The sequence below is a fragment of the Tasmannia lanceolata genome, unplaced genomic scaffold, assembly GCF_043159265.1.
Source record: "Tasmannia lanceolata isolate RefF3 unplaced genomic scaffold, GAP_Taslan_0.1 ptg000029l, whole genome shotgun sequence".
Classification (NCBI taxonomy): Eukaryota; Viridiplantae; Streptophyta; class Magnoliopsida; order Canellales; family Winteraceae; genus Tasmannia; species Tasmannia lanceolata.
In genome coordinates, this window is record NW_027518706.1 from 9,519,930 (window position 1) to 9,534,863 (window position 14,934).

General features: G+C 36.8%; 3 long non-coding RNA genes across 13 annotated transcripts; 2 read left to right on the top strand and 1 right to left on the bottom strand.

The window, feature by feature from the left end:
- Positions 1-276: 276 nt before the first annotated feature.
- LOC143859146 (uncharacterized) lies at positions 277-3,940 on the top strand. Its single transcript, XR_013239172.1, has 2 exons — positions 277-3,321; positions 3,501-3,940. It is a non-coding gene; the product is annotated as an uncharacterized LOC143859146 (long non-coding RNA).
- Positions 3,374-14,934, bottom strand: LOC143859142 (uncharacterized). Of its 11 annotated transcripts, none has more exons than XR_013239166.1 (10): positions 14,634-14,934; positions 14,122-14,244; positions 13,905-13,947; positions 12,702-12,806; positions 11,394-11,952; positions 11,085-11,194; positions 7,087-7,232; positions 5,937-6,125; positions 4,430-4,543; positions 3,374-3,821 (listed from the first exon to the last, which is right to left on the bottom strand). It is a non-coding gene; the product is annotated as an uncharacterized LOC143859142 (long non-coding RNA). The 11 variants fall into 11 exon arrangements; XR_013239164.1 differs by having other exon boundaries at positions 3,375-3,821; positions 11,394-11,490; positions 11,815-12,806; XR_013239169.1 differs by having other exon boundaries at positions 11,394-12,806; positions 14,122-14,268.
- LOC143859147 (uncharacterized) lies at positions 6,547-14,809 on the top strand. Its single transcript, XR_013239173.1, has 2 exons — positions 6,547-6,688; positions 14,562-14,809. It is a non-coding gene; the product is annotated as an uncharacterized LOC143859147 (long non-coding RNA).

Here is a 14,934-nt window from a genome sequence, read left to right on the forward strand (position 1 = left end):
TACTGTTAGTGTACTGCTTGGGAATTTGAACTCTCTAATCCTAAACGAGGTTGATTTACTCGAGGGTGTTAAGGATGATTTGGAAGAGCTTAAGAAACAGTTAGGATTGATTGGTGATATACTCCCAAACGCAGAGGAGATGGGCATGAAGAATGGGCAGCTCAAGGGTTGGCTCTCAAGTCTTATAGATGCGGTCTATGAGGCGGACGACATCTTATCAGACTGAGCTGTGGAACCTCAGCGATTACACTCAATTGGTTGTGGCCAGGTAAGTAATACCTTCTTACCTAGTTTTCAATTCCAACGCCATAATATAGCAACTAGGACAAAAAAGATTCTCACGAGAATTAAAAAAACTGTACAAACGAGGGTGGAGTTCAAATTGGATGTAACAACTATTAGTCCTGGGAGTCAACAGAGAACACATACTGTGTCCGATGTGCATGAATCTGTGTCCGATGTAAATGAATTAGAAGTTTATGGGAGAGATAAGGATAAAGAAGAGAATGTGCGGCTATTGCAAGCCGATGTTAATAATAATGAAAATGAAGTCCCGGTTATTGCCCTAGTTGGCATGACGGGTATGGGGAAAACCACACTAGCTAAATTGGCCTTCAATCATGAGATTGTAATAGGTCATTTTGAGCTAAGAATGTGGATTTATGTGTCTCAAGATTTTCATGTTACTGGAATTGTAAATTTTTTTTTAGAATCTGCAACTGGAACTAGAACAGATGTTACACAGTTAGAGGAGATGAGAAAAAAACTACAAAATATAATATGTGAGAAGAGATTTTTGCTTGTACTTGATGAAGTATGGAACCAAGAAGGAGGAAAGTGGGATAATCTGAAGCAAATCTTAAAATGTAACGTTAAAGGGAGCAAAATCATTGTGACTACTCGTAAAGAAACGGTTGCATCAATGATGGGTGGGCTTCATGGATCCCTCCTCCACTTGACTGGACCTAGCAGGGACAGGTGTTGGCTTTGCAGTGGTCCCTGTGAGGGCCACGTGTCAACAGCCGATTGGTTGCAGATTTTGGACCCCATCAACTGGTTTATCATTCAGTGATTGTTGGTCTCTGTTTGAACGTCAAGCATTTGGATCAGGGAGAAGTGAAGAGCATCAAAATTTGGTTCCAATTGGTGAACAGATTGTCAAAAAATGTAGGGGTGTGCCATTAGCAGCAAAGGCATTAGGAAGACTCCTGCGAGGAAGCTTCATGGTTGTCTGTAAGAGACAGCCAGATATGGAAACTAGAAGAAAATGAAGTTTTGCCGGCTCTAATATTGAGCTATATTAATTTGCCATCTCATCTAAGGCAATGCTTTTCATTTTGCTCTGTATTCCCTAAAGGCTTTACCATTCGGAAAGAAGAACTTATTCTTTTGTGGATGGCTAATGGCTTTATTACCCCTAACGAAACTATGGAGTTGGAAGACATTGGAAATGAGATTTTCAATGATTTATTATGGAGGTCTTTCTTCCAAGACATAGAAAAAGACGATGCTGGAAATATAACAAGTTGCAAAATGCATGATTTAGTGCACGATCTTGCAGAGTCTGTTATTGGGAACAAGTGTTATATCGTGGATCGGAAAAAATTGTAGATATTCCTACATCGACCAGATATGTCTATTCTCATTTGGATTCACTATTATAAGAGCAGAGGTTGTACAAGGCCAAAAACATACGAACAATACTATTGTGTCATGCTTATAATATTGTCCCTAGCAACATCAAGAAACTAAGATACTTGATGCCTAGATCTTAGTCACATTGGTGGTAGAGAGATACCCCATTCAATATGCAATTTGAAACAGCTAAGATACCTCAACCTCTCCAATAATTATGCCATTAAAACATTACCTGAATCGATTACCAAGCTACAAAATTTGCAAACATTGAAACTGAGAAAATGTTGGAACCTCCGTAATTTGCCTAGGGACAAGAGAAAAATGAGGAGCCTCAGACATGTAGTTCGACGCTTATGGTTGTAGTTCATTAACTTCTGTGCCCATTGGGATTGGGCAGCTGAGTTGCCTCCAGACTCTATCCATTTTCATTGTGGGTAACGTGGATGGACTATGTATCAATGAGTTGAGCAATTTAAAACTTAGAGGAGAACTCTCAATAAAAAAACTTGGCCTTGTGAGAAATGGAATTGATGCCAAACATGCCAACTTGAAAGGCAAGAAAAACCTGAGAGAATTGGAGTTGTCATGGGAGGATGATCGTGGTGATGTTGAGATGCAGGAAAAAGTGTTAGAAGGCGTTGAGATGCAGGAAAAAGTGTTAGAAGGCCTTGAACCACACTGTAATTTGAAAGATTTGCGAATAACAGGCTATGAGGGTATTCGATTTCCAGGATGGATACAGAATTCATTGCTCACAAATCTAGTTGATGTTTCTCTTAAAAATTGCCGGAAATGTGAAAATCTCCCACCACTTGGGCAACTTCCTTCACTCAAGAATCTTGAGATATATGAAATGCGTGCATTGAAGCAAATCAACAATGAGTTTCACGGTAATAGCACATTGAATGGATTTTCCTTTCCATATTTGAAAAAAACTATTCCTAGGTGCTATGGATAATTTAGAGATGTGGGCATCAGTGGAAGGAGGAGATTTTCCTTGCCTTGATGAATTGAAGATTGAAATCTGCCCAAAGTTGATCATCCTGCCATGTTTTGTGCGTCTTACCTCCGTTCAACATTTAAAAATTTCGGATTGCAACAAGTTGAGGAGTCTTCCAAGGGATTGCGGTAACTCACACAGTTATTCCAACAGTTAAAGATTGCGGTAATTCAATCTTTAACTCACATCTCTCAAACAGTTAAAGATTGAATCGTGTGAAAACCTGGCATCATTACTCGAGGAGGAAGGGGTACTAAGAGGCTTGGAATCTCTTCAATCATTGGTTATTGACGGCTGTAAAAAGATGGTTTCTTTACCGGATGACTTGCGGTGCCTCACTGCTCTCCAAAATCTGAAAATTGGTGGTTCTGATGAGTTGGCATCATTGTCAGATGGGCTACAGCATGTCACCACACTGCAACATGTGGTAAGATGACTTCATTGCCCGCCGGACTACAACGCCTCACCTCACTCCAACGTCTCTATATTAGCGGTTGTCCTGATTTGGGGAGACGATGCAAAAGGGAGAGAGGAGAGGATTGGCACAGGATAGCCCATGTACCGTATATCCACATTCGGCGATTTTAACCAGATGCATCAATACCCCCCATCCTACCGTGCCCACTGAAATGGTGATTTTATCTCTCAACTGTACCCTGCTCCGACTCACTCTACCATCCCAGGTTCGTTATTTCCTAATCCCCTCTTTATCTTTTAATTATATAATACCAGTGGCCTAAACAAAACATCTTGCTCTTATTATTCAATAGAAGGTATAAAAAATTAAGAAGACGTAAGAATGTAAGTCTCCCATCAACAACAAAACAAACACACTATAATCAATAGTTTCCTCTTTGGCTAGGCAATTCAGTGGTATCAGGTTCATCACAAATTGGAGATGTGAAGTAGAAGGGCCCAAGTGTATACTTCATCTGATCTCCATAAACATGAGAGGGTCGACTGAGCTTCACCCCTGACCGGCCTCCGCCAAAGTCCGTGAGGATGTTACAGGAGGGTTCTGGCGATGAGAGAAGTCTCACAGAGCAATCTCCGGCTTTCAATTCCTTCCCATTGATGTATCTCTCAACACTCATCACAAATTCGCCCTCTTGGTCGGTCTCGTCACTTGCATAGTACACCACTCTTCCCCGCTCGTCCATGCATGTTAAGGCAACCCTGCAGCCTACATGTAATATACTTTCAATCATGTCGCAAGCTTAATTGTTGGGTGTTATTAATGCATATTTTGATGATCCATAACATTAATTTTGATAAATTATTAGCTGAGAATTCTTTTTTGAACGCATCATAGTTTTTGTTAGGCTTTGTTTCTTTCGATGTAAAATGGAGGTAAAAAAAAATTTTACATCCATGTTTTTTGGCTCAAGATTTTAATAAGTTTTCAAATGAAAAAATCCCAAACCCGGAGAAAATAAAATTCAAGAAGAATGAGTTCAAATTGAATACAGGGGTATCTCCAAAGGCAATCCTAGCTTATCAGGTAGAGAAGAAATCACAAGAAAACACATTGTTTGGATGATCCAAAGTGTTCATTTGATGGGCCCTGGCAGAGATAGGGCGTGCCCAAAAAATCAGCTCCATCGGATCATCCTAACCCTTAAATCTGTGGACGAACCGTCAACTGAGGGGTTCTACCTTACACAAATTGAAACCACAGGGGGTCTACTTGCAACTTTTTAAACATTAGGGATTAATTTGAAGTGTGCCGGGTCCTACATAAATTCTGGGCATAAAAAATGATAAAAACAAGAAGAAAAGAACAGAGAGTACCGTGGATAGGCCGGGTCCCATGGGCCCACTCGTTCCAGCCTTGGGTGCAGTCTTGGCACATCACCTTTCCTCCCACTCGGATAACTTTTGCCTCATCTTTCCAAGCTTCCATGACTTTGCACCCCATCAAAAGAAATACAACAATAACAGGCAGAAATGAGATTCCCATCTCTCTCTCTCTCTCTCTCTCTCTAGTGAGAATCTGCACATCTTATATAGGGAAATGGTATCTGCACTCCCTTCTCTTGATAATGGCACTCCTTCACTTCATGGAATACTTTTCAGATTGGCTGTTGATATGCAACCATGTTTTGATACTTGCACTAACTCATCTTGCCTTTTCTGTTTTAATTGGCTTATGAGTGCTTTTTGGGAATTGAAATAACCTTTGGCAGCTGTTTAAATACCAAAAGACAAGATGAGTTAGTGTAATTATCAAAATATGGTAGTGCCAACATCAGTTGCCTGCATAAAATTTATGTAGGTAGAAGTGGGTCTAGAATCAAAGGGGACAACGTGAAGAGGACTACTTTATGACGTGCAGTCCATTTCAAACATTACTTTCATAATCTCATGTGCCTTACAATATGTATTGTTTCACATTGTGGGTTCCACCTTATATATCAAATGGTTCAAAGAACAGCATTTTAATCCAATTCTCTTAACTGCCCGCTTAAGAGAGCCTAAAAATGAATGATCAAACAAATTAAATTTAGGCAGAACTCTAAACCAAAGTTTTGGTGTAAATTAACTTTTCTCAATCCTATCCAAAGTACAGAAACCCAGCGAGTTGCCTTAGTTAACTAGGGGCCCTCAACTTGACCTGAAACTCTGCTGAGTTGACTCAAATGGACCAAGAACTCCAGTTTTTCTTTGAGTCACTCAGTCAGTCAATTTGATTAGGCCCATTTTTGAGTTGAGTGATGCTTTCAAGTTTCCAAACAATAGTACTACACAATGATAGGTATGTGAGAATTGCATCCATAATTACAAATAGGGAAATGATATCTGCGCGCGCGCTCCACTTGTTTGTCGTGTAGTATTTAAAGGGATTTCAGAGGATATTACGGTTCTCAAAAAGCTCTTTAAACCCTTTAAATACTATACGACAAACAAGTGGAGTGCATGTTTATGGAAACCAAAAAGCTCTTTAAACCCTTTAAATACTATACGACAAACAAGTTGAGTGCATGTTTATGGAAACACTTGGAGCAGATATCATTTCCCTACAAATATTCCCAACTTTTTCAAAATATCGCAACAAGTATACAATATTATTTCTTTTCCTTCCATTATATATTTTCAGATATTTTTAAATATTCCATTCTTTCCCACTATAAACGCAAAAGTAACAAAAAAAAAATCAAAATCTACACCTGAGAAATTCCTGAGCCAAATATTTGTGAACTGGCATAACCCGAAGGAAGCTTACAAGTATAAAATGCCAAGGTCATGGCATTCTTTTATTACTGAATTCTGAATTCTGATACTTGTAGTTGTAATTCACCTATAATTAATATTGTATCCACCCATGAATGGTAGCATCCAACACTGATAAACTCTACACTTGATCATCCACATATGCTTCCAAAAATTGTCTAATCTTTAACCTTTCTTCGTTCGTGAGATCAGCACCATCATCCATCAAACGGTTCCTAACCTCCTTATTTAGATCACTAGAATCATTGCTATTAACCTGCAAAAAGCAAAAGCAAACAAGAAACACAAGTTGTTCAAGATTTGTTAATTAAGGCCCTGTTTTCTATTTTTTCTCTTCTTGTTTTAGAACCAATTGTCAGTCCAAAAGGGATCATTGGAACAGAAAATTAAACTTAAAATTGAGTCCAATAATCTTTAACCTAGTCAACCAGAGTCATCCCAAGTTCACTAAAACTGAGTTGACTCGTGGGCTATCTCAAACCATGATAATTAATCCATTCCACATGGTAAAGTTGTCCTTGGCATGTGGGTTACAATTGCCACCTGTTGAATCACCCTTGCCAAATGTTGAATTCCTCTTACCATGTGGAACAATGTGGCCACATGCTGAGATTCTCTTGACATTTGGTTTTAAACGATTTTAATCAAAATCTAACTAACAAAAAAAATGAGACCTCATTCTCTCTTTCTCTTGTTTTTTCCAAAAATGAAAACTCTAGAGATAAATTAGGAAATTCGAAAGAAATGTGAAGGAGAAATTCTTGGGGATTTCTATTGAAAATTCAAGGAAGGAATCAAGTACAAAACATAATTCTACAGGTATATTTTCTTATATTATTGTCCTTTTCAATTATTAAAATTTCAGCTTAAGTTCTTGAAAAAAAAAAATTCTGTTTTTAACAGATTTGTATACCTGAATTTAAATTAGCATAACTCCATCATTTTAAATCCAAATTAGGAAAAAATATATTTGCATTTTGATGATAAGAATGTGTACTTTCTAATGGAAGAAACTTCAAATCAAAATAGTTTTTGAAAACCAAGATATGATTCATTTTATGAGGCTAACACCTGCTGGAAATTCTGTCTTTGACAGATTTATAGAACTGACTTTAAATTAGTATAACTCCATCATTTTAAATCCAAATTAAGAAGAAACCTCATAAAAATTGTACTTGAAAATAAAGACATGTGTAATTTTATCATAACGCACTTACTGAAAATCTGTTTTGGACAGATTTTTAGAGCCGACTTTAAATCAATATAACTCCTTCATTTTAACTCCAAATTCAGTAAACTTTATATCCATATTGATGCCAAGGATGTGTATATTCTGATAGGAGAAACTTCATGTCAAAATAATCTGTGAAAACAAAGATATAATTAGATTAATGAGAGCCGCTCTTGCTGGAAATTCAGCACAAAACTGTTTTATATAGATTAATAGTGTCACCTTTACAAGTGTTGGGGTTCCACGCAAAAGCAATATGCCCACATTTGACATGTGAAATGGATGTGGATGGGTTATAAGGGAATGGGCAACCTCCCTCTACAGCTAGCTTTTAGGGTCGAGTTCTACCCGGTTTGATTCCCTACAAATGGTATCAAAGCTTAGGGCGTGGTCACCCCAGTTTGCCTCGGAGGACGGGAATGTCTCTCGGGGAAGATCTTGGAAACCTTGGTATAGTTATCTTGTGGTTCCCACCTTGCCGCCGCGTGGAAGGGCAAGATGGTCCAAATTGCTTCCGCGTGGAGGGGGAGATTGTTGGGGTTCCACGCAAAAGCAAATAGTCCGCATTGCGTAAATGAAGTAGATAGGGATGGGTTATAAGGGAATGGGAACCCTCCCTCTAACGGCTAGCTTTTAGGGGTGAGTTCTTGGTGTAGCCGGAAGTGTGAAGAACGAGTCGAGGATTGAAGCTTTTAGGGGTGAGTTCTTGGCGTAGCCAGAAGCACGAAGAACGAGTCGAGGATTGATCTCCATCAACCACTGATCAGATAAACCTTTGAATCCACGGAGGGCACTCGTCGAATCCACGAAGAACGAGATAAACAACTCTCTCTACCAAGAAAGAAGAAAATTTCTTTATTTCATAAAACAAACATGAACTGGGCAACAACCCTTCACATAGGCTTTTATAAAAATACTAACTTCTTATCCAAGTAAATCTCTACTTTCTAAAATTATTTGAATCCAATTCCTCCTAATTGAACTAAATTTCTAAATCTACATAGACTCAAATTATAAGAAAAGGCAATAAGCCATATTTGTCTAAAACTACCTAATAGCTAGAAGGAAACAAATAAATAAAATAGAGAAACTATTTATACCCACATCATGTATCTATTGGATTCTTGGAACACTTCCTAAATTTTATCCTTTGCAGCCAAAAGTAGTGGCCACGTCATTCCCCTCCAATTGAGAAAAAGAAATAGGAACTTGGGTTTTGCCGGATTGCGTGCCGAGTTGATAGATGCCGAAACAAGCATCGAAGAGATTTTAATTAAAGAATGTAGAGTTTGTAAGAAGAGAATATTAGGTATAGGAAAACAAGGTCTAAAAAAAGAGAGAATTTAATAAAGATTCGTGATATATTTCAGAGAATCTGGAGCTAGAGCCTCAGAAGGAAGATAGTTGTGAATTCTATTGTTATATATATATATATATATATATATATATATATATATATATAAGGAGATGATATTTTCACCCCTCTGTAGTATGCATTCGCCCCCTTTTAACGTGATTTGACGTAAAAAAGCGTTAAAGTTGCCCACTGTTCGCGTTATAAGGGGCGAATGCGTACTGTAGAGGGGTGAATATCATCTCCCTATATATATATATATATATATATATATATATATATATACTAGTAAAAAACCCCGTGCGATGCACGGGCCGACCAAGAACTGTACAGACCACATCACAGGTTGATCCAAACCGGTGGAACACAACATAAATAGGTTGTGCCCCAAAAATCATTTCCAGAGGCTGATCCTAGCTAGGACTGTCAATCGGGATGGGCAAGCTCGAAGCCCGCCCGTTCGGCCCGCTAAAAGCCCTCCCATAATTAAAATAAGAACAAGCCAAACCAAGCTTGGTCAAAAGTTGAAGCCCGAACTCTAATTTGGGTTGTGCTTGATCAAGGGTCGTCCAGCCCGTTATAGGCCCGAGTCCGATAATATATTTACTATATAATTTTTCAAGATTTTTTATGCGCTTAAAAATCAGTAGATATTAATTAAATAGGTTACTTAAACATTAATATCCTATATGCTATAGTTCGACATTAATAGGTTTTTTTTCTTTCTTTATTTTGCCCCTCTTCAGCCCACTCCATATGAACAGTTTGGATCATCATATCCTATAGGCTATAGTTCGACCTTAGATTTTTTAAATGAATAAGACAAAATCTGGCAAAAAATCAATCTGTGTGGCTTTTCTCACATGCCAAAGCCAACAAGTTTAATGGCTTTCTATGAAATTGGCTTTTCTGTGCTTGGCTTAGTCTTTTCTCGTGCAGAAAATAAGAGGTGATGGGCAAGCCCGAACTCGGCCCGAAGCCCGTTGTGGAGTTTGGGCAAGCAAATTTTCTAATTTAGTCAGGCCCGAACTCGGCCCGACCGTTGTATAGACATAGGCTGAGCTTGAGCCGCCCAAGCTCGACCCGATTGACAGTCCTAATCCTAGCTCTCCAATCTTATAGAGGTTTTCATAATATGTTGTTCCTCTCAAATCGGATGGTTAAGATCACCCTATAGATTTTTTATTAAAAAAGCATAAAGGAGGGGGGTAGGATTGAAATTATGTGGCTTTAATGGGTGCCTTTGTTAAAAAGCATAAAGGAGGAGGTAGGATTGAAAATATGTGTGTTGAATGGGTGCCTTTGTTAAAAAAGAGTCAAAAAGAGTGATGTGTAATTCTACAAAAAATTCTCTTATTTTCTCTTCTACTATATATATATATATATATATATATATATATATATATATATATATATATATATATATATATATATGAGGAAACTGTTGGTGCGCTTAAGCTCACCAAACTTATGGTGAGCTTAAGCGCCCAATCACATGGGGGCCCACTTTGTTAGGATGATCCAAAACATTCATTTGAAAGTCCCTTACATAGATGGGGGGTGTACCAAAAATCAGCTCCATAGGATCATCCTAACCCCTCCATTTGTGGAGGACAAAAATGGACAGACACAAATCTGCCTCATTTTTGTCCTCCACAAATGGAGGGGTTAGGATGATCCTATGGAGCTGATTTTTGGTACACCCCCTATCTATGATAAGGCCTTGCAAATGAATGGTTTGGATCACTCCCCAAAATGTGGGACCCATGTGATTGGGCGCTTAAGCTCACCATAAGTTTGGTGTGCTTAAGCTCACCAACACTTTCCTCTCTCTCTCTCTCTCTCTCTATATATATATATATATATATATATATATATATATATATATATATATATATATATATAATAAGAAACCCCGTGCGATGCACGGGGCGGGGAAAAAAAGTAAACTGGGAATTTAAATACAATGACAAAGAGATTAACATGTGAAAGCCAACTCATTCCTCATTAGCAAGAAAATTATACTCTTCCTAATTAGCAAGAAAAGTCATTGAACTCCATCTCTAATGACCATCAACTTCCCACCAACTCAATTAAGACAATTAATTGATTAATTTGGAAAAATATAAAGGATATATTCCTGACTCAATTTAAAAAGGATAGAACCTGCGGTACACGCATACATCAATTTAATAGGGCACATACATCAATTTAATAGGGTATCCTGAGCCCATAAAAAATACAACGAAATAGGGTGTGAACATCAGTTGTTGTCATAAAAACCATTACATGGAGATGAAGACAATGGAATATGTATGTTGATCCTTGGGGTGCCTACTTTTTTCCCAGGGCCAAAACAATGTCCATTCAGCACATTGATCTAACTATTGGTAACTCACTATTGGTTCTCAAAATCAACACATAAAGAAACAACTTATCTTTCCTTTATATAGTTTGTGCAAGAGCATTCTTTTTGACAGCTCAAACATCAAACAAACCTCGTTGCGCTATGCAACTTTTCTTTAAAATTCTTCTCCAGCCCACACCTCATTGCCACACCAAGGAACAATCTAAATTAAAAATTCAATCCAAATGAAGAAAGAAAAGATGTAGAAGAAGATATCATTGACCTTTCTTCAATGTACGTGCATGTTACACCATAAACACACGCTTTGTTCACCCCGATCTTGCAACATGAGTCAAACCTGGTGGAAATTGTGCTTCGAGAGCATCACATGAACTGAAGGAAAATGTAAAGAAAACCAGGTGCAAATTGTGCTATGAGAACATCACATGAAGTGAAGAAAATTTTAAAGAAGAATGATGAAGCCCATACGATAATTAACTGGTGGAAACACCCATACATGAAAGCATGATCTACCAATAAATAGCTCTAAATATTACAAAATAATAAGGTAGAAAGTGGCAGACATGCATACTTCTTTAGGAATGTGTGTAGGGAGAGGAGAATTTGAATAAAAAATCTGGCAGGGAGAGAGATCAGTCAACAATGCATGATGGAAATGCAGATTGTGCCTAAAAACATGGAGAGAAATGAATGAGAAAGGGAAGTTAGAATGAACAGTAAAAAAATCCCAACTGAACAATATGAGGGGTGTATTTTTTCAACAATTGCTTCAGCAGTGAAGGATAAAGAGAACAAAAGAAGAGAGAGAGCACCCAACAATTGGCTCAGATAGACAACAGGCTGTCTCTACATTGACACATGATAAGTCTATAAACTTAAAATACCAAATTTTCTCACAATCGTATAGTTAATGTAGAGAAAATTAGCAGTAATAAAATCAAACCAGAATTAAAACACATGTCGACCAAAATGAAGAACAAACAGGGACATACAATGAAAGAGATGCTTCGCAAGCATATTGTTCAGCATGTACGCCCCGTCTCTCTCCATCCCAAAGTCTGTGCGTACATTAAAATAAAAAATTCCATCCCAAAGTCTGTGGGTGCTGGGTTCCCTGACTCTGTCAGCGACTGAAAGGGGGGCAAGACACAGATCATGCTGGAATAGAGTAGAAAGATGCCAAAAGATGGAAAGAAACATGAAAAGCTCCAAAATAATAAAATCATGAAAATGAAATGCTCCAAAATAATATAATCATGAGCAAATTGTGCAAAAGATTTTGGCCACATAAAATTTAGTATTCTAACTTCTTTGTTTTTAAAATTTATACATCCTAGGTAGGTTTATAGAGATAAATAAGAGAAGTATATGTCTTGTAGTGGAAACTGAAAAAATTAAAAATTTATTTTTGTAACATGTGTATCATGTTAGTTGTATACTGACAAATATCAATATCAGTAATTTCTTCCTAGCTTATCATTTCAGAACTTAAAATCCCTGTGGTAGGAGTGTAAGAATTTTGTGAATCTTCCAACTAAATTTAAAAATAGAAAAAAATGTGTTAACAACAACCTGCAAATAGCTGTAAAAAACAACTGAAAACGGTGATGCAATAAATTACAAAAAAAATTAAGAAAATGTGTTAAGAATATATGAAAAACCTAAATATCAATACAGGCTGAGATCAGAGCAAGAAAGTCTAACATAAAAAAATGTAAATCCATGATCACAGAAGCTTTCAATAATATAAGCACCAAGAATGGCCAATTTCAGTCAAGTCTAAAATCAAGAAATGCACTATAAGGTTTTGATTTCAGGACTTATATATATTCGCATGTATAAAACCTATGCATAAGCAGTCCACATCTGAATTGTTTACCCCTTTAACCTCTTGACATTGGAAAAAAAACCCTTTAACCTCGTCTGCAGTCCCTTGTATTCATCTGTAACCTGAAAACAACTTTTTAACCTCGTATGAAGTCCCCTGTATTCATTTGAAACATGTTACACAAAATTAGGAGGTGTTATTAACAAAGTACACAAAATTAGGAGGTGTTATTAACAAAGTACAAATAGCTGTCCCCAAAAAAAAAAGCTCGAGTTTGATTCTTTCACCCTTTCAAATTGATATTTGAAGTTATGACTTACTATGCATTAGGTTGTACCTTATTAAAGTGAAAGTAAAAATTCAATTCCTTTCTGTTTTACTGTTAACCCTGAGAAATGAAAGGAAAAAGGAAAAAGGAAAAAAGAGTCAATCTAAGAAGACACAAGTGTGTCAGTGATATTCTATAACAAATTTCCCCGCAAATCTAGTGATGACCGAAATATTCTCACCCATGGTTAAATATTTGAACTTGAACAAATAAAATCTGTGAAAACTCCATAAACATTTTCCCAAAACTACATATAAATTACAAACCAGCGTAATAGTAACTTGGCTTAGAAATAGAAGGTATGAAATCTTCTACAATGAGTTTTAGCTCATTCTAAAAGATGAAAATAGCGTAAGCATGATTCTATCACTGTACCAACCAACCTACAAATCTTCATGCCATTGGACTTCGTTGGAAATCACAGGTTGGCATTCATTCTAATGGCAAAACATCATCAATTATGGAAATCTAATCAGAGTATCACATAACATCATTTGTCCATAAGCATAATAAAAATTACTCTTCAGTTAAATATGCACCGATAAAACTGAAAAAAAATTGTATAGCTTAAAGTTATAACATACATATGAAATGATTAAAAAAGGCCAATGCCTTACAAAATTGGGATGGTGATTAGTTTACTTGCCCGCTGCTTTTGGAAGAGTTTGGAGTATCCTAATGTTTTGTCCACAGTGATATTCCTCAATTATATCCATAGTCGTTGAGAGAGAGAGACAGAGAGAGAAACCAACTTTTAAATACTTCTATCGGAAATAGATCGATAGAAACAAAGATAGGATAGACCTTTTATTTTTTTCTTGACTGAATTTATTTGTATTTGTCATCATGACATTAAGAAAAATAAAAGAGAAACTTCACTTATAAAAAAAAATCCTAGAAATTAAATGATGTAAGACAGAGCATACCTAAACTTTTTTCCTTTCTTGAATGTTTTGTTTGTCATAGTACCTAAAAGATCATAAAAAAAAGAGGTAGAAAATTTTAGAATAAAACAAAACGACATATCTCATACCCATCTTTCGAAGCACCCATGAAACTGATTCTGAACCGATGAACTAAGCATCTGCCAAATGCATAATATAAAATTTAGAAAAACCCAAGAAAATTCATAGCCATACTTACAATCACAAAATCTTCCTTTTGAAGTGAGTGGTGAGTCAGTCCGATAGGTAGAGCAAGTGTTCACAAAATTGCTGCTAATATAAACATCGAATAGGCTCGGAGCTTGCTCACTCAGTCTAGACTCTAGACAACAAAAGCAAGTCTAACCTATTAAGCAAATAGAAAAAGCCACTAAAATCTTAGATTTAAAATAAACACAGCAGATTAGAAATACAAATATAATAATCAACATAAGGAAATATAACCTAATAGCTAATTGAAAAATGGTTCAAGAGACAATTGTTTTCTTTGGCATTGAGTTGAAAATTGCTATTGCTTTTGTTCATCTGTCCTAATTTGGCTTGTACCAAGGTGAGAGAATTCCATGACTCTCTCCGTCGTTCCATCAAACATTCAATGCGCATTGGATAGATCATCACATTTTGCGTACATTTCCATAGGGAATTTTCAACAATGGCATTTGAAGTAGTCCCAAATTCCAAATTCACATACATGGTGATGAATCTACTTACCAAGGTCAAGGCGTGCAAAGCTGCTGCAGGTTTTTAAGCACGAATTTTAGAGATATTTTTCTAGGTTTTTTCAGGTAATCATATTAACCGTCATCTTTATTTGCTTGTTTTTTTTTTTTTTTTTTTTTTTTTTTTTTGGGCCATCATTGGAGTTAGGGTTTTGAAGAAGAAAGAAACGGAGGATTGGGTAATGGTTTTACGGGAGAAGAGGGCGATGCAACAACAGGTGGATGAACAACGGGGGGAGAGAGAAACGTGTGGTTCTGATCCAGTCTTCGGTGAGAGAATTGGGAAAGAGAAA